Below are 20,044 nucleotides of genomic sequence, written 5' to 3'. Positions count from 1 at the left end.
TCATAGACAACTCACAACCACATCATAGCAAGATATATCATTTAGCCATATAAGAATCATCACCAAGGAATATGCCAACAATGAATTATTAAAGGCATATGCTCCCCCTCAACCTGTGCCATCTGTTAGATCTGATCATGCATATATCAGCAATAAGCATCAAGACATCATCATCATCAAGTTAGGATCAAAACACTTCTAGACATCTTACAGGTATCAAAACATTTTTACACATCCTCAACAGACTGTAACAATTAACCAATAGAGCAAATAATGGACTGAATCATGTCAGATCCCTTTTCTGAGCCTGTCCCCACTGCTTTTCCTCAGACTGATATATACGCGACTTTTCAGTGTCTAACTCGCGTATATACGCGACTTCCCTTTAAGAAACTTGCGTATGAGATTCAGGACACTGAAGTTTTACACTTTCAGCTCCCCCTGAGTCTGATATGTCTGTGCTGTGCTGTGTCTCAGTACATTGTGCTGACTGTACTTCCTTCTTCCTCCATATCTTCAAGTGTGATGAGGTTTTCTCCTTTTGGTGTGATGTCCATCCTTTGTTCCTGCATTCCTTTGCTATATGTCCAAGCGTGTTACATGCATAACATCTTACATATTTCATATTCCTCCTGTAGCAATCAGCAGCTTTGTGACCAAACATATTGCAAGCAAAGCAATATCCATTAAAGTACCTTGAATGTGATGATCTTTCTACATGATGGTCTTGAACCCTTCTTCTTCCACATCTAGCTGCAACATGTCCAAGATTATGACATACATAACATTCAACATTATTCATAGGAGGAGTAAACGATTTTCTTTGAGGAGTCTCTTTCCTTGATTGTTGATGGGGTTGACCTTTCATCTCCCTTTTGATCATTTTAGTTTTCTCTTTAGAGTTCCTTGCCTCACCTTGTGAGCTAGATTCACCTTCAACAGATTCATGAAAACCAAGACCAGTCTTGATTGCAGGAGACCTTTGACTACTAAGAATATCATCCAAGGCTTTAGTACTATCTTGAAATCTCAAAAGTTTATCCTTTTCTTCTAATTTACCTTTCAAGATATTTACCTCAACTTGAAGTTGTTCCTCCTTTTCTAGACATTGCTTCTTCATGTCTTCTCCATCTTTTCTTCCTTATTCCATTTGTTGCCTTAGATTGAGTATCTCCTTTTCTTGCTTTTCATACAGATCCTGTTGAATTTGACGAACTCTGAAGGCACATTCCAACTGTGATTTTAAGCTGATGACTTCGTTGTCTTGTTTTTCAATTGCTTGGTGTAGATCTTCATTCTGCTTCTTGGATTCTTCAAGATCTTCCTTTAGTGAGAGGATCGTAGCTTCAAGATTTTCATAGTAGCTGGATCTATCTTTGAGTTTCTTGATGGTTGTGCTTCTTTCGTTGACTTCTTTTCTTAATGATGTCACTTCATGCTGCAATTTTTGACATTGGTCTTCCTTGTCCTTGAGTAGCTTTCTTACCTTGTTTCCTTCTTCTAGTTGGGCCTTTAGTTTGGTAACTTCTTCTTTGAAAGCACATTCCCTTTTGTTCAATAGATCTTGTTGATCTTTAACTTTGTCTGTAAGCCTTCTAAATACTGCCTCTATTTGATACTTTTCTTGCTCACCCATAAAAGCATGTTCAGTAGTTTCACTATCACTTCCATCACTTTCACAAGGAAATATAGCAGGAACATCAGAGGATAACACATTCATACCTGATAATGATTCTGAATCTGATTCTGAATCTGAAGAGCCTCTTATACCTAATCCCCAATTGATTCTCCCACTGTCATAGTCCTTCTGAGATGTCTTCTTCTTCTTATGAGCTTTCTTCTTAAGCTTCTTTCCCATTGTTCCACGGATCTCCTTCAAGCGATCAAGCTTCTATCAAAGGACCTGCTCTGATACCAATTGTTGGAAATAATACTGAGAGGGGGGGGGTGAATCAGTATTATCAGATCATTAAAACTTTTTCATTTCATACTTAGAAACATATACGCTACTTCAGTTAAGTGAACCCGCGTGTACACGCTGCTGTGTCTAAAGCAACTAGCGTATATCTAGAAATCTTATGATTCAGTTAGCTTATCTTCAGTAAATGCATCAGAACATTATTAACCATATTAACAGTAAACAGGTGCAGTATAACAGAACAGATCATCACACAAAAGCCGCACACATGAACACAAAGATATAAGGTGGAAACCCAATGTGGGTGAAAACCACCTGCTGCAAGTCATCTCAATCTTCTTCTTAATAAGAAAATACTTTTACAATATTTGTACTGGTGCAGTCTTATACCAGTACGGGAGCTACAACCCCCTTTGCTTTTGTACTAGCCGATCCATTTACTAGTACACAGGCTGCTACCTGCTACAATGCTCCAAAGATCTCCCTTAGCTTTTGTACTAGCTTAGATACTAGTACGTAGGTGCTTGCCTACAATCTTCTCTCCTCCAGGTACCACGTTTCATCAATTTTCAGACTGGATACACTGAAGCACAACATATAATCTGAAAGGCCACATTTCATCCAATTTTCATACTGGACCCATAACTATCATTGAAGCTCAAAACAATCATCAAACTCTGAATCACTGAAACCCTGTTAACAACAGTCACCAGAACACAGAGCAGACACAGAACTCTGTAATAACCATCAGATCCATCTGCAACTTCAAATATCAAGCTTTACAATGTATACGCTACTTCGATGAATCAAACCCGCGTGTATACGCGCTTTCGCCAAAGACAACCCGCGTACAGATCTAAAAATAATTTCTCATAACTTGCAGCTGTACCAGACATCAATCATACTCATAATACTTATAGAACAATACATGCGTCAGTATGTAGATCTAGAATAAGCATCATAAAGATAGTTCATTTCAAACCATTTGATCCCAATCTCTCCTTAGATCTTGCTCTCCATCAACCGATGAGATCTCTCCTTAGCTCAGATCAAGCAATGCATCATCAACCCATAACCTGCATACTGGATCTAATGCTTCATCAGATATTCAAGACATTTCAGATACACTTGCCTAATGATTTCCTTCCCTTTATATAGCCTTAGGCCTTGTTCAATACCAAGAGCCAAAACCATAGAAATCCAATACCATCAACTTCAAAACTAGGGATCAACACGTCTGCCGAGACGCCAAGGTCCAAAACCATAGGCACAACTTCCAAGGAATAACCGCCATGGACCAAAGGTACTTTTCCACATACACGCGCTTTTGCTGAAGCCAACCTGCGTGTACACGCGACTTGGGCATAACGAACCTGCGTGTATGAACTTTCTCTTCTTCTTATAGTCTGATCATCAATTCCTTGCTGCTGACCTTCTGTACTATGATTTGTCATCAGTGAGGTTTGCCATCAAGGACAACACTTATCTCATAATGCCAACAGCCTCTACTCCGCTACTTGTGGATTCTGGTACCACCAGTCAACTAGAACATGGAAACTCTGGACCTACTATTGTGATCCCTCCCCCCAATGTTGAGATGACGAACACCACAAGCCCTATGCTTTACCTGTTGGCATCCTTGATTTCCTCGCCAACAAACCTTCCTAAGGTTGTTGCGCACATTTCTAATGACCCTCCTTTGACAAAATCCCAAGTCTGAACATCAGTAGACCCTTCATCTACCATTCTGTTGTCTACCATTCAAGACGATGCGTATGTGAACCTTCTCTCTCAGGTTGATGCACCAGGTAATGCCGTCATGTCATGTAATCAGTTTTCCTCCCGTCTACCCATCTCCTAGCCTGATGAGGACACCATGGAAGCTATTTCTACCCCTGATTACCCCTACCCTTAAGTAAGGGGGAATTTCTTTAGAGGATTTTGAAGGCCATTTCCTTCCTAATTCTCTCAATGCACTCTACCTCAAGAAATTTCACTCATAGCACATCCCTTTGATTTGTGTGTCTTTATTTCTGCCATGAAGTTAGGTAGATTTCATCATCTCATCCATTGTCTTTTGAACCTTTCAGATGGATCCATCATCCACACCATATATTAGTGATGCCAACGGTGCAAGTCACTTCTCTTGGAATATAGCCTCAGTGGCCTGGGCCATTTTTACCCCCTTTCATACGTTAGTCCTTTCAAATGGCATGTGCATTGGATATGCCACCAATAATCAAGCTGAATATGATGCAGTGATAGGTTTTTTAGTCAATGCCCTTGCTCATCGTATCCTTCATCTTCATGTTCGTTTAGATTCCTTGCTACTTGTCATGCAATTGAATGGTGTGTATCATGTGCATAACCAAGTCCTATTTAGAAAATATCTACGAGTGAAGCTATTGGTACGTGAGTTTGAAACCATTACTTTCATTCATGTCCCTAGAGCCCAAAATCACTATGTAGATACCATTGCAAACAACATTCTAGATTAGCATTTATCACATGTATACCTCAAAAGATAACCAAACAAATGGCGAACCATTATCGTCATATAAAATGCATAATCATATTATGTATCATATAAGTGTTTGGATCCCATAACTCTAAATACATCTAGTATGCCCATAGTAGACTGGGGGGGAAACATAAGCCCCTACATCCCCTTTGGAGGATCTCATGCCAAGTTGGATCGAGATGCTTGAATCCCTTTTTCTAGCACTTAGAACACAATGGCGCTCCACAAACTCCTCCTACTATGGGAATCATTCCCACCTTTGCATACCAGATCAGTCCCCTCCATCACATATGATTGGGGGTAGTATCCCATGCTTGGGGGCATGATGGTTTTCCCTTGGCTATCTTCTCAATTGAGTCTCAGCCTAGATCCCAACAAATCTAGGTATGGTCGATTATCCTCCCATTCCTTGGATAATTTGTCCTACCAACATCTCCGGCAAGCCATATGCACATAACATATCATAGATGTTTGATACCATATCTTCAAATATTATACTCTATGTCCATAGAGTCCCCATGTTTGACTTAGTGGGTGAGGATGATTCTAGACCTCCTCTAGTAGTTCATTATCATTTTCCTCTTCCCTTAATTCTTCACCAGGAACCATCATTCCAAGAAGCATTAAGGCCATATTTAGACAAGTAAGGCCACTTTCCTTAAGGTAATAGATCCGAATTCCAATGGTAGGTTTGTCTGCTACGATCTCCATAAGATTTAGCGCTTTTTCCTCCTCTCAAATTGGAGGGAAAACACCATTTTATAGGAAAACTCACAGTTTTTATATCGCACATTGCAACTAGACCAAAGCTCAGTTTGAAAAACCGTTAGCACCGTTGGAAAGCTCTCACCACACTCTATAATGGGTCTTCCTCAGTTTTTGATGATTCAACACTTCACCATGAAGCCTTTTTTCCAACAAAGGTCACTTCATCGCCTCTCAAAATCAAATTTCTTCATAAAGCGACACTTGTACTTTGAGGTCCACCTCCTCTTAATACTTGTCATACCATATGTTAGTTTTCATCGTGAGTAACCATCATTTACTCATGTTTTCATGGTCCCCATCGGGCCTAGTCTGTGTGGCAGTGCCATCGAGTCACCCTTGTTCAGAGCATCTGTGATGAGTCACCCTTGTTCAGAGCATCCGTGATGAGTCACCCTTGTTCAGAGCATCCACGATAAGTCACCCTTGCATTCTTGGAGTCTATTTCATGTCCCATCATATCATGTCACCGCATTCCATCCATACTTGCATATCGTTCATCATGTGTTTCCCATTTTGGCCCCCAGTCATACTGTCCCCATCCCCTCCGGAGTTGAGTCAGTTGCTGCCAGGTCAACCATGCACTTTATGCTTTGACAAGGGAAGTCGTTTGTTTGTCTCTCAGTACCATTTCCCTATTATCCCTGGTGTCAATCCATCAGTCACATTACTATTTTCCCTCGTGCTTTAGTTGAGGATCCTTATTGCCTCATCCATTGTGGGCCCTATTCTATCGACATCAGCTCATTTATTCTAGAAGAACGACCTAGATTACGTTGTATTTTGGTTCCAACTTCCATTCTTTTTTGGTGCCTTGGATTGAGCATAGACTATCATTATTTCCCTTTGACTTGTTTGTTTCATGTTCGTGATCCATACACTTGATGGTCGAGTGGTGCAATAGATTGTACCAGTGATTCTGAGGGGTGTGTGAGATGATTCAGACCTCATGCGGGGGTGGTCCTTCAGGTAGCCCCCCACATGCCTGGATGCATACCTATTATGCTACAGCCCTAGATGCAGTTTCGCAGAGTTGATGGGTTTGGTTGCTACTGATCATAGTTTCCATAGCATGCACGTCTCCTTCAGATGATCCATTCAGTTTTACAGAGCCATTCCCTATTCAACAGGGCTTCAGCGGTCGTTCTACCCTCCCTCCCTCCCATTTCTTAAGGGAAGGGGCTTTGTATCTCATGTACTTAGATATTATTGCATTCAGTCCTAACTCATGTTTTTACTAGGTGCATTATGTATATGGTACACATTATATTATTTTCTGGCTCTGATATGCCAATATGTCATGTACCATTCAACATGTACTTCATTGCTCAATTTTATATTTCTAGGCGAACCATTATCTTTGTACTAAGTTATCTTTGCGGGTATGGGTATGCCTCCCCCACCTCATTGAGGTCCGGTACCATAACATAAAATGAGACTTTCATTAGTCTCTCCCCCTTTGTCCCTATCCTCTCTCAAATTCAAATTCAACTTCATTGGTCTCTCTCTATCTCTCTCTCTCCTTGACTCCCTTGCGTTGTCTAAGTGATTGTGTCTTTACAACACACTTCAGTCATACGTTTTTCTCCTAACACTCGTACGTTGGGAGGCAATCTGTTATCACCAAAAAATTGATCATCTAGCCTAATTTACTAGATGGATCAAAGTATACCATGTAAAGCCAATTTTACCCTAGTAAAATTTATTTCACTGTGAGAAATTACCTAATAAACCACCTTTATTAAGTAATTTATAGTTAAACCCATGAAGAATAATTAAATAAATAATTATTTATTTGATTTTCTTCTAGGAATAATTAATTTAACCACTGTTTTATTATTATTCCTTGTCAAATTTGACCCAATCATGAAAAATAAACAGATAAATCATTATTTATCTTATTTTTCTCTAAGAATAATTAACTAATCAGTAATTAATAATTATTCTTTGTTAAATTCGACTAAATCCCTTAGGAATAATTAAATAAATCCTTATTTGTTTATTATTCCTTAACTAATTCCTTGAGATGATAAATAAATAATTTATTTATGTATTATTTCTAAATAAAAATTTTAATACTTTTTTCCCTCCTAAACAAATATAATAAAATATTCCAAGTGGTTATTCCAAGAATGGGATCAATAATATTTTATTATTGCTCATTATTCGAGGATAACCCAATATTTTGTTATAAATAGAATGGTTTTCCATTCATTATTCAATTTTGATTATTTTCATTGTTGCACTCACTGTTGTAACTCTGATTATTTTCATTGTTGCACACCATATTTTTGTTGGGTTTATGCATTATAGAGGAGAGAGACTCTACAAAAGCTGAAGACGTTTGAGGATAGCCAAGAACCCATCCCATAGAGGGGGATTGGTAACATTTATATGTTCTCTTCACAGGTGTTATTATAAAATTATTCTTTACATATCTAGTTTCCATTGGATAATTGGGGTTATTACTCTTTATTTTGCTGTTTAACTATGATTGTGGCATAGATCAGAATTTTGGCAGGTTTTGTTTCTATCAGTTGCTGCATATCTACAATGTTTAGCAGCCATTTATATTGTTGAGATTGTTTGTCATCCACAATATTAAGTGGGTTCTTTTCGTACATCATTGAGAAGAAAACACTACAACATGATGGTTCATTAGGTTGAGTAAAGGGTGGTGGGAAAACATGTTTCCTTTCTAAGTCAATGTGACCAATTTGTATGAGTTGCTTGAATTCTTCAATATTAGCTTCAAAATTAATTGAGAATCTTATTCTTTTTTTCCATCCCTCTTACTAGACTACATTGGGCGTTTTTACTCTCACCATCTCTCTTGCCAACTTACATTAGGCCTTATTTTCATGACATTTCCCTTACTAAAACATATCATATATATCATTCATAAAATCGATAAATATGCTAAAGAAACATACTAAATGTCATAAAACACACTCCACTAAGGTTTATTAAATATGCTAAATAAGACATATAACATAGTATAAAAGACAAAGTGTGTAGCAAAAATGAGAAGGGACTTTCTTATGAAAGAGGGAAATCTCAAATAGACTTTGTTTGCATCTAAACATACTTCTTGTATCATCATTTATATCACCAATTATGTTTTATGTAACTAGATCAAAGTATCATAGAAATATAAGAAAAAATAGATCAAGGAATAGATAATAAACTACTTTGAGGGGGAAGCCTCCCTTTACATCACATAAATGAAATTCTTGGATGATTAAAATGATAAGACCTCTTTGGTATATACAAGAGCTTAAAGGCTCAAAATATAATTAGAGCCTCCATAACAATAATAATGTAAGGGCTCAACAATAACAATAGTGAGTTTCTATGGGGCATAACTATAACAATATGGGGCTACACTAGTATTATAGTGACCTAACATGCCCCTTTGCCTCAAAAAAGTGTTGTCATCAATGCTTGAGTAGTTATGGATGCTTATGTATGAAATAATCATCCTCCCATGTGGAATCTTTGACATGTGAGTTCTTCCACTTAATGAGATACGTTGAAATTGATTGATTTTGAAGCTATCAAATTCTTGTTTTCGTTATTTCTTTAGTCTCCAATATAATTTTTTCTTCCTTGTCAAGTTCTGGAAATAAAGTTTGAATTGGGACCTTAATAAAAAAAGGGAAGAAAAATGTTGTTGCAAATGCACTCTCAAGATCGAAGGGATGAGGACGCAGAAGCATTTCTCTAATACCAAATGTTATGTAACAAGATCAAAATAGCACATAAACATAAGAAAAAATATATCAATGACTAGATAATAAGCCACTTCGAGGGAGAAACCTCCCTTTATATCACATAAATAAATAATGCTTGGACGAATCAAATGACAATACCTCCTTGGTATATAGGAGTCTAAAGGGTCAAAACATAGTTAGTGCCTACATAACAATAATATTGTAAGGGATCAACAATAGCAAAAGTGAGTTTCTATTGGGCACAAAAATAACAATATGGGGCTACACTAGTATTACATGGACTTAACATTATGGAACACTAGATTCAAATTATTTTTTACACTTCATATTCCTTTTTAAAAGAAATCATTTTAGTTTCCCACATGTCTTTCAACTTATATGCCAACAGTCTTCAATGAAAATTGAGGTAAGGGACAACAATTTAGGAAAGTAAAGAATGAAAACATGGGGGATTATAATGACTCTCTTTTATCATATACAACTTTTACATAATATGAGTGTAATTTCAACTTAAATTATGGAGATATAATTAAGAAATAATCAAGTAATACCATTTTCTTTTGAATGAAATGACATATGTAGAGTGATAGTATGAAAGGGTGAATGAATTTATAGTCATAAATTAAAATCATAACTTTGAATTTATCTCCAAGGCGGTTTCAAGTTTGCAAAGATAAATCCAACCTTTTACAAAATATTGTTAATTTAAATTCTAATCATATTTATTTTACCGACAAATAATATAAGATTGTAGAGATGGACTCATGTATTTCCTTTTAATAACCTTATTTCACACACTAATTATATTAACTCAATGTAATACCCATAATGATATAAGGACTCAGGTATCTTGTGCAACAAAATATAATGGCCCAACCTTGAGACTTAAATCTTTCTTTGTTTAATTTTGGGCTAAAATCATTTCATATATGAAATGAAATCATGTTACTCTACCCAATATTCCTAATTTAAAAGTTCATTGAGCATAAAACTCGGTGCAAAATAAGTAATATAGTTTTTTCTCATTCATATGAGCGCGCACATGCACACACACAACGATGATACAAATGGTTCAAACATAAACCATTAAAATATAATTAGGGCCTACATAAAATTAATAATGTAAGGGATCAAGAATAACAATAGTGGGTTTCAATCGAGCACACCAATAACAATATGTGGCTACACTAGTATTACAAGGACCTAACATTATGAAACACTAAATTCAAATTCTTATTTCTACTTCATATTCCTTTTTAAAATAATTCATTTTAGTTTCCCATATGTCTTTCAACTTATATGCCAATAGTATTCAACGAATATTGAGGTAAGGGACAACAAATTAGGAAAGTACAAAATGTAAACATGGGGGATTACGATGACTCTCTTTTATCATATACAAATTTCACATAATATGAGTGTAATTTCAACTTAAATTATGGATATATAATTACGAAATAATCAACTAATACCATTTTCTTTTGAATCAAATGACATATAGAGAGTGATAGTATGAAAGGGTGAATGAATTTATAGTCATAGATTAAAATCATAACTTTGAATTTCCATTCAAAATATCACCAAGGTTGCTTCGAGTTTGCAAATATAAATCCAACCTATTATAAACTATCATTAATTAAGAGTCTCATCATATTTCTTTTACCACCAAATAATATAAGATTGTGGAGACAGACTCGAAAAAATATATCATAATCCAAACTTCATGTATTTACTTTTAATAACCTCATTTCACACAATAAATATATTAACTCAATATAATACCCATAATGATATAGAGACTTAGGTATCTTGTGCAACAAAATATAATGGCCCATCCTCGAGACTTATATCTTTCTTCTTTTAATTTTGGGCTAAAATCATTTCATATATGAAAAGAAACCATGTTACTCTAGCCAATATTCCTAATTTAAAAGTTCACTCAGTATAAAACTTAGTGCAAAATAAGTAATGTAGTATTTTCTCATTCATGTGTGTGTGCGTGTGCCTACACGCACACACAAAAATTTGTGCAAAATAAGTAATATAATATTTTCTCATTCATGTCTGTGTGTGCATGCGCGCGCACGCACACACACACACAAATGATACAAATGGTTTGAACATAAAACATTCATGCATTTTAGAATGTAGATTTTCACATTTTAAAATCATTTGGAGATAAAATTTCTAGAAAAATTACTGCCTTTTTTTAAACTTGGAATGAAAGGACAAGAAATCCTAGAGTACTTACCCACATTTCATGGATGATAAAGTGGTTAAACTTCCAACCCTGATTATGGGGCCTCACTTTAGGGGAATTGAAGAGAGTTGGACTTGTGATCAACAAAAACTAGCAACAATATAAACAAACTTCATGTTTGGCTCTATACCACTTAAGCTAACCCTTGGGGTTAGAAAAACTACTACTTTATTCAAACTTAAGACATATATCATTTGATTAATACAATTTTAAGAAGTTATAATATGATATGACATGGTTCTTGGCATAACTTTAATGTATAAATTTTACCATCATGCAATCGTTTCACGATCAATTTCCAATTATGATCTACTAAAGAATGATTCAGTATTCACACACACATACTATAAAAACATCAAATAATGTAATTCCCACTCTATAAAGAATGAAATTCATATCATGTTAATACCTACCTCATATATGTAGTCAAAATGTTGTGAAAATACTTATATCAATTTTCAAAATGCATCACACAATCATGTGCATGTGAGCAACATTGCATCATAATTAATCAACTATAGAAATACTCTTCAACATTGATATCATATGCATAAAGAAGGATAGTAAACCATTAACTTCCATGTGCAAAAAAAAGTTCCATATGGAGATTATTGACATACTTTTTTTTTTTTTTTTTCACTTACTGGTTCACGGATACCCGGGTCAGTGGGTAGCTGCTACGTCCAGGGTTTTAAACACTGAGTGGACGCCACCCGAAGGGCATCAACACCCCTCGGCCTATTTACTGACCTAACCCCAAGAGCTTTCGGGATTCGACCCTGTGACCTCCCATTGGCGAGGCACTTGATTTGACCGATTGAGCTAACTCTTGGAGCTATTATTGACATACTTTTACTAAGGGGCCCCACTTAATTTAGTTTGAAACCCATATTTTACAAAGGTGGGATCCCTTAGTGCTCACTAAAAACTATAAAGAGAATCATGCTCCCTATCCTAACCTCACTCAACCAACAATGTTGACACCTCAACAAATAATTAAAAGAAAAATAAAGGGACTATGTTTCAATTTTAATGGCAAGTATAGTATGGGGCATAAATGCAACATGAATAAATTATTTTATATAAACTATGAAGAGGAAGAAGATCAAGAACTGGAACCGTCACAAGGTTTGGATCTAGAAGAGACTACTCCAACTATATCTTGTCATGCATTGGATAGTGTTGATAATCCATAAACCCTCACAACAAAAGGATATACCAAAAGGAAAAAGGTAACATTGTCAATTGATTTATGTAGTACCCATAACTTCATCAATTACAAATTAGCAAAACTTCTCAATTGCTTTGTATTTCCAACATTGCAAATTCAAGTAATGCTTGTAGATGGAGATATAATAAATTATGTAGATAAGTGCCACGATATTAAGCTAGATATGGGGCAATATTTATTAGATAGTCCCATGATTTCAATTCATGTGGGTCTAGTTATTTTGTCTTAGGGGTCCACTGGTTATAATCATTGAGAACATTAACCTTTAATTTTCAAAATATTTTCATGAGATTTTCTTTGGAAGGAATGGAAATTAAGCTTATAGGTATCCAAGGGAAACCCTAAAAAGTGATAAGCTCTAACAACATGAAAACATTACTAAAAAAGGGACACCATGGCGTAATTGCATATTTTTGCTCCTTATATGTTCAAACATTTATTTTCTTTTCTCTAGTGGATCTCCAAAAATTATCAACAACGATTCCAAAGTATTTGGAGAGATGCCTAAGGATCTTGTTCCTACTTGAGATCATGACCATGCTATTCATTTAAAACTAGGAAGTGTACCACCTAACATTATGCCTTATAGGTATCCATATGCATAGAAGAGTAGCATGGAGTGCACAATTCAAGAAATGTTAGAGGCTAAAATCATTCAACCTAGCTATTGATTTCTCTTCACTAGTGTTGCTCCTTAAAAAACGTATGGTGCATGAGGTATGTGTCCAAAATATTGGTAACTCAACAAAATGACCATAAAATATAAGTTTCCTATTCCTATCATTCATGCATTATTGAATGAATTGTATGGAACAATTTTCTTTACTAATTTGGATCTCCATTCATGATATCATTAAATTAGAACAAGACAAGAGGACATTCTAAAAACAGCTTCTAGAGAATGTAAGGTTCATTATGAATTTTTGGTTATGCCATTTGGATTTACTAATGCACCAACATTTCAAAGCTTGATGAATTCTATTTTCAAACTCTTTCACACAAATTTTTTGTTAGTATTTTTTGATGACATATTAATCTATTGCAAACCTTGGAAAGGACATGTACAATATATTGATATGGTCCTAAAATTATTGGAAGAGTAATAACTATATGAAAATCCTTCCAAGTGTGCCTTTGGGGTTCAATAGGGGCAATATTTGGGTCATATTTTATCTCATGAAGGTTTCGATGTGGACCCTAACAAAATTAAAGCTATGATGGAATGGGAAATCCCAAAACCTCAAAGAAAATTAGAGGATTCTTAGGATTGATAGTTTATTATTTTAAGTTTTTCAAGAATTATAATTAAATAACAACACCTATAATAACATTATTAAATAACGAAGCATTTTCATGGATCCGAGAAATAACCAAATCCTTTAAAAAACTTAAGGAGGCTTTGTGTATGACTCTTTTCCTTACCACAACTAACTTTACAAAAGCATTTTTTGTGTGGAGTGTCATGCCTTAGGATTTTGCATTGGTGTAGTTTTAATGCAATAAGGAAGGCCACTTTCCTTTGAAGGAAACCAACTTAAAGGAAATAAATTACTTATATACATTTATAAAAATGAAATGTTGGTCAAAATACATAGAATTAAAAATGGTGCCCTTACTTAATAGGAAGACACTTCAATGTAAAATTAGATCTTGATAGTTTGAAGTACTTCTTGGAGCAACAATTATATTTAGAAGAGCAACAAAAATGAGTTAGAAATATGATAGTTAATTATTTTGAAATTGTCTACATAAAAGGAAACCATAATATAGTGGTAAATGCACTATCAAGTAAAAAGGAAGAAACCGAGGGTTTACTATGTGTTATTTCTATTCCACAATTTGATTGGGTGGAAGAAGTAATGACAAAATGGAAGTGAGTCTAGAAAGTATGCAAGATCATTCAACAACTACAGGAGGACATATGTGAATTAGATAAATTGTGTGGAAGAATGGTCTTTTGTGTTAGCAATATTACCTTTATTTATGTAAGAATTCCCAATTCAGACATAAGGTCATTTTGGAATTGGACACTTCTCTAGTAGGAGGACATTCAAGGTTCTTGAAAAAGTACCACAATATCAAGAATGGTTTTTTCTAGGAAGAGTTAAAATTGATGTTCAATAGTTTGTGGATAAATGTATGGTCTTCCAACTGAATAACAAAGAGACAATAAAGACCCCAAGTCTCCTACAACCATTAGTTATACCATGTCAATGTTGGGAAGAAGCTTCAATACATTTTATTACATGTTTAATGAAATTTGAATAAAAGAATGTCACCATGATGGTAGTGGATTGATTAACAAAGTATGCCCATTTTTGATATCTTTCTCTTTCTTTTGAAGAAAGTATAATACAAAACAATTCATGGACGCAACTCAAAAACTAATGGAATTCCTAAGATTATTTTAAATGACAAAGGTCCAAGTTTTAGTGGAAAAAATTTACTAAATTGTTTTCTTGTTTGGGTACTCAATTGGTTCAAAACTCATATTGCCATCCCCAACCCAATAGGAAAATTGAGATTGTGAGTACATGTTTAGAAGGATATCTTCGTTGCTTCACACCTTATAAATATATTGGTTCAAGTGGTTTCCTTGGGAGAATGATGGTACAACATATCCTTCCATATTTCATTAAAAATGTCATTATTTTATGACACTTTATGGATATCATTCTCGATACATCACATCTCCCTTGAAAGTTTGCAAAAGTTCAAGATGCGAAGGACCACATACGGCACCAACATGAGACTCTCAAACCATTAAAAGACAACTTAGCTATAACACAAAATAGGATGAAACAAAAAGTAGATCAAAATTACATTGAAAGGGAATTTGAACTCGATTTAGGAATTTTTGAGGATACAACCATATAAACAAATGTCCCTCAAGCCAAAAAAAGAAGGAAAATAAAACAACATCAAAGTGTTATGGCCCTTGTAAGGTGTTCTAGAGGATTGGGAGTATGACATATAAACTGGACTTGCCTCCATCTTCGAGTGTACATCTAGCCTTTTGTGTTTCTTGATTAAATAAGGTAATCAAGGCCCTAGTTTAGAATATTTTTGCTGAGATTAATGAAGAAGGGAAAATCATACTAGAACAAGAAATAATAATTGAAACAAGGATTAAGCAGTTGTGAAATCGAGCAATTGTTAAGTCATGAAATGGAAGAACCTACCAAACGAAAAGGAAAAAGAAACATGGGAAGATGAATTATTCATGCAGAAACAACTGCAATTAGTCAATTGTTGAGGACAACACTTGTTCAAACTGGAAGGGCATATCAAACCTTCGATAAAACCCCATGTAAAAGTCTAAATGGTGAGATATATTTCTATTGTTATATTAGCGTGCTTAGCTAAACCCTTTAATTGTAATTGTACCTTCACTCTCCTATACATATATACACATACACTAGATAAATCAAATTTTAAAATTATTCCATCTTCTCTTATCTCTTAATTTATTGTAAAAAAAAATTCCCCCAAATTATTATTTATTGACTTCTTATCATTTTCGAAATATGTATTTCACCACATTTTCATAAAATTTATTTTAAAAACATAAACTAAAATAAATAATTTAAAACAAATAATAAAGAAATATAAATAATAAATAAAAAGTTTAACAAAAATATCTTTGCACATCAATATCTAATAATTGGTTAAGCACACTTTACGTTCAATAACCTTGTCATATTTCACGTCACAAGGTAGGGGCATAGAAAATACAACTTTCCATCACGAGTCGTTGGTTGATATATATATATAAAGAGTAACACTGAAATCAGAACACTTTGCATCTATGAAAAAGAATGTAAACACTAAATTATTTATTTGTCTCGGCATATTCTATTTACGTGAAAAGCAAGAAGAGAACGAGATGCGGCAATATGCTCATGGTATTTACGGATAATTTCAATGATTGAGATTAATATATATATATATATATATAGGCGAGGTAAGATTTTAGTTTGTATTATTATTATCATTATTAGTAATTTTAATCACTTGATGATACACACATTATTTTTTATAAGTTATATTTTTATAATAATAATTAAGTTAACATTTCTAAAATATCAAAATTTTAAAATATGCATTTACATAATAAATAAAAAAAGTATGATTAATAGAAACCCATGATAATCAAATATTAATAAATATTATGTACATAATTAAGTATAGAAATACACTAGATAAAGATAAATATTTTTATGATAAAAAAAATGTAGACTTTGCATATTTATAATAATACCAAGGTATTTATGTTTTAGTGAAACTTGGTTCATGGAATTGGTTTCATATTAGTAATTTCAATCCAATTATAAGTGTTTAGTATGGATACCATTTCCAAGTTGAGATATGAGGTCACCAAGGTAAAGGAACCATATCATATGTTTATATCTCTCTAAGATAGACTAATTTGTTCTCATGTTCAACTATTCTACTCACTATAGAGCATTGCAAACATCTTTTTCATCCATTAAACAACCATGGTGCTCTCTTCCATTGCCACACACAACAGAAGAAAAATATTTCATTTCTTTGCTCAACGGTTCCTTAGGGTTATTCTCCCCTCTAATGCTCTTCAATATGGAAATAAATAGCCCAATTTGTTGTATGCGTTATAGAACTTGTCTATAAAAATACTACTTGGCTCTCAAGCATCAAAAGAGTAGAAAATACACAATAGTGATGATTTCCTAATTTGCATTGCCTCTATGTTCACCTATAGCCATCTCCCTTTCAACAAATGTCTACAATTTTCTCTTAATAATGTTTATTTCAATCAATTTCTATATTTACCATGGATAGAAATTACAAACACAACACAAGTAATCTAGTGCATCAACGTAAGAATGATAAAATGATTCTTAGAGTGAATGGAAAATGATAAAATGAAAGGAAATGATGGTTGAAAGTACTTCAAACAAGAGGAATGTAGGACTCTTACAATTCCCATGATGGTTTCACTCAACCTTTGCATCTATAACTACATAAAAAGACCCCCTCCCCAACCTATTACTTGCATTCAATGATTGTTTTTAATATACCTAATGAGGCTCATCAATGGGTAAATTATATGGACGTTAATGCCACTCTCCAGCTTATTAAAATAAACTTTTCTCACGTTTCTTTACATGTTTTGTTAGATTTTTCTTAGTGAGAAGGGTAAAGATGAGATGTTGTGTCTTGTGGTCTAGTGTGCATTAATTGCAGGTTTTTGAGCAATTTTGGCTAATTAAAGTGTAGGAGCTCGAAGTAGCAAGCAAGAGGGATTCTAGGAGATTGGATCTCGCTCCTTAACTCCTTACTCACTCGAAGATTCCTCCACTAGATCTCATTAGCTCCGAGTTACAAGCAACCAAGCCACTAAGGTCATTAGCAACTAAGCCAGTGATAGTTAAAGGCTAGTTGATATCAAGTTGGGAGCCAAGACTCCCTAAATTTAAGGAAGTTGTTGGTAGATTCAGTGGGATAAATAAGAAGGCCTAGAGCCTCATTAGGATTCGATTTTTTTGTTGTTGTAGCCAAGAGGCATTTTCGAGCTAAGACATTATGATTGATGACTCTTATGTAGTTTTGGATATTTTAATGAAAATGAGAATAATTCCCTTTATCCAGCATTGAGTTGACTCAGAGGGTTGAAAATCTTGGGTTAGGGCCCAACCCTAGCAACATAGGTTCCTCTTTTTGTACATGTATGCTTAGATTACATTCATAGTTAGTTGCTGAAGTGATTTTGGTTTTGTTAATCTGCAAGTATTTGGATGATTAATTAGTTTGCTTCCATTTGTGGATAGATAGATCAATGGTATCATAGTGACAATAAACACTTCAGAAAATCTTGTGATAGTGGCCTTCACCTCATCTCCCTTATGGGATCATGATTTGAGGGTTCCATTCACACAACCCAAAAACATATTTCTTGTTTGATTACTACATAATCTAGGGTTTCTTGTTGAATAGATCATTATCTTTGAATTTCTTAGAAGTATTTGCAATTTTCATTTTGATATCTTGAGTTTGTTATGGTTTAAAAGCACTTCCATTCATAAACTTAGCCATTAGCTATTAATAACTCTGTTTTCCTCCATTCAACTCATCTTTTCCATGTATAATGAATTTGTGCATAAATGAAGAAAAGAGTGTATGTTGTTGTAGGAGCTTCTAATTTGGGAGACTCCAACTCATTCACATCATCCAAGTCTTATCCACCTATGTTTCCAAGGTCCACCAAACCCTAAATCCAAATTTTGTTTTGTAAGAAAAGTAGGCATTTCCAATTGAGCAAATCCAACCATCTTGAAGCATTTGACTGAGCCTTGGATAGAGTTCACCTACTCCATGCCTTATTTCCCTACCAGATACCTTTCCAACACTTCATTCTACATTTCCTACCATCTTCTAATCTTTTGGCATGTTTCTTGTAGTAAACCAGGCCTCCTGTAGTAGAACTAGGACATCCTGTAGTACTATAGGAAACCCTGTCGTAGCCTGTTTTAAGCCCAAATTGAGCATAAATGGTCATATAAGCTTAGGTTAGGCCTCCACTTGGCTTCCATACCCTTGAAACTAGTCCATGTCTTTTCCACCATACCATTATCCCCTGCCAAAGAACACGTTGAAGATTAGCATTTGCATTCATAAAACTAAACATCAAAAAAGTTTTTTTTTTTTTTTTTTTTTTTTTTTTTTTTTTTTTTAATTTTTTTTATTTTTATTGCAATTTCTAAATTAGCACATGCATGCAATAGTCATAATAATTATTAGATAAAATTCCATGCTCAGTTAGTATACATCATTAATTTTATAAACAAGGTTAAGCTAGGTTTCTTTTGCAAGAAAAATGTGCAGATATTTAACTAGATGATTTCATGTCACTTTATAGCACCTTCCTATTCACTCTTTCATTTCCTAGAGTAAGCAACATTCCCTTTTTACATTAAGGATAATTTTTCCTTTTCCATTCGGTAGTTAGACTCCTTCTGGTCAATAAAAGACTGGTTTGAAAAACCTTAGTGGTCTATCACCCCAGTTGAAAAGTGACAAGAGTAGATCATTGCATCTACTGTATACATCACTGTCGCTTCCAAGTTTGTATGAACCTCGGGTTGATGAAGTAAAGTTGGTAGCCCAAGAGTTGCATCATTCTTGCTGCAATATTGGTGCTCATCACTTTTTGGCGTCACTTCCGGGGACGTGTCTAAGTAGATGTGATTTCTGCTTTCTTTATTTCTTTCTAATTTTGAAAATAGTTCCATTTAACAAGTAGTTGCAATTCTATTTTCTTTCTTTCCATTCTGCAAGTAATTCTGAAAAAAAAACCATTAAAAAAACAAACTCCTTTCATGCCTCATAGGAGTAGAGACAACTTAGGGACATTTTTGCCAAATACCCCCACGACATCGAACAACCAACCTTCCCTCTTCTTCGGTGGCTATGAAATAGAGGACCCATTATGAAAACAACCAGATATCTTTGAAGAGTGTATTGGGGAAGAAGAAGAGACCATTCCACCGACCTACACCATGGCTGAAAATAGAAATGGGATTGGAGACATAGAAGGAGATGAGAATAGAGCTGAGGGTGCTTTTCCCATCATAAA

Source organism: Pinus tabuliformis, chromosome 8 (genome assembly GCF_031772625.1).
Source record: "Pinus tabuliformis cultivar Carrire ecotype Pingquan chromosome 8, CPIR1, whole genome shotgun sequence".
NCBI lineage: Eukaryota > Viridiplantae > Streptophyta > Pinopsida > Pinales > Pinaceae > Pinus > Pinus tabuliformis.
The sequence above is the reverse complement of the archived record's forward strand: the minus strand, read 5'-3'. Positions refer to the sequence as shown.